Source organism: Trichechus manatus, unplaced genomic scaffold, assembly GCF_000243295.1.
Source record: "Trichechus manatus latirostris isolate Lorelei unplaced genomic scaffold, TriManLat1.0 scaffold00182, whole genome shotgun sequence".
NCBI lineage: Eukaryota > Metazoa > Chordata > Mammalia > Sirenia > Trichechidae > Trichechus > Trichechus manatus.
Window position 1 is genome coordinate 5,262,773 of NW_004444118.1, and position 1,055 is coordinate 5,263,827.

Below are 1,055 nucleotides of genomic sequence, written 5' to 3' on the forward strand. Positions count from 1 at the left end.
TAACATTTACACTGTATTACGTATTGTAAGCAATCTAGAAAAATTATCTCTAGATTAGCTACAATACATAATACAGTGTGAATTTTTCCACAACAGATGATTTCCACCACGCGTCTGTCAGTTTGTCATACTGTGGTGGCTTGTGTGCTGCTGCAATACTGGAAGCTTTGCCACTGGTATTTCAAATACCAGCAGTGTCACCCTTAGTGGACAGGTTTTAGTGGAGCTTCCAAACTAAGACAAACTAGGAGGAAGGATCTGGCAGTCTACTCCTGAAAAAACTGGCCAGTGAAAACCTTATTAATAGCAGCTGAACATTGTCTGCTATAGTGCTCGAAGATGAGCCCCTCTTGTTGGAAGCCATTCAAAATACAACCAGGGAAGAGTTGCCTCCTCAGAGGAGAGTCCCCCTTGATGATGTGGATGGAGTCAAGCTTTCGGGATCTTCATTTGCTGACGTGGCACAACTCAAAATGAGAAGAAACAGTTGCATACATCCATTAATAATTGGAACGTGGAATGTACGAAGTATGAATCTAGGAAAATTGGAAGTCATCAAAAATGAAATAGAACACATAAACATCAATATTCTAGGCATTGGTGTGCTGAAATGGATTGGTATTGGTCATTTTGAGTCAGACAGTCATATGGTCTATTATGTCAGAAATGACAAATTGAACAGGAATGGCGTCCCATTCTTGGTCAAAAAGAACATTTCAAGATCTATTCTGAAGTACAACTATGTTAGTGGCAGGATAATATCTATACACCTACAAGGAAGATCAATTAATACAGCAACTATTATTCAAATTTATGCATCAACCTCTAAGGCCAAAGATGAAGAAATTAAAGATTTTTACCAACTTCTACAGTTTAAAATTGATCAAACATGCAATCAAGATTCATTGATAATTACTGGTGATGGGAATGGGAAAGTTGGAAACAAAGAAAAAGAATTGGTAGTTGGAAAATATGGCCTTGGTGATAGAAATGATGCTGGAGATCACATGATAGAATTTTACAAGGCCAATGACTTCTTCATTGCAAATACTTTT

At 37.5% G+C, this 1,055-nt stretch overlaps 1 pseudogene; it reads left to right on the plus strand.

Moving 5' to 3' along the window:
- LOC101352315 (C-type lectin domain family 7 member A-like) overlaps nt 1–1,055 on the plus strand; it is a 14,851-nt pseudogene that overhangs the window by 2,342 nt on the left and 11,454 nt on the right.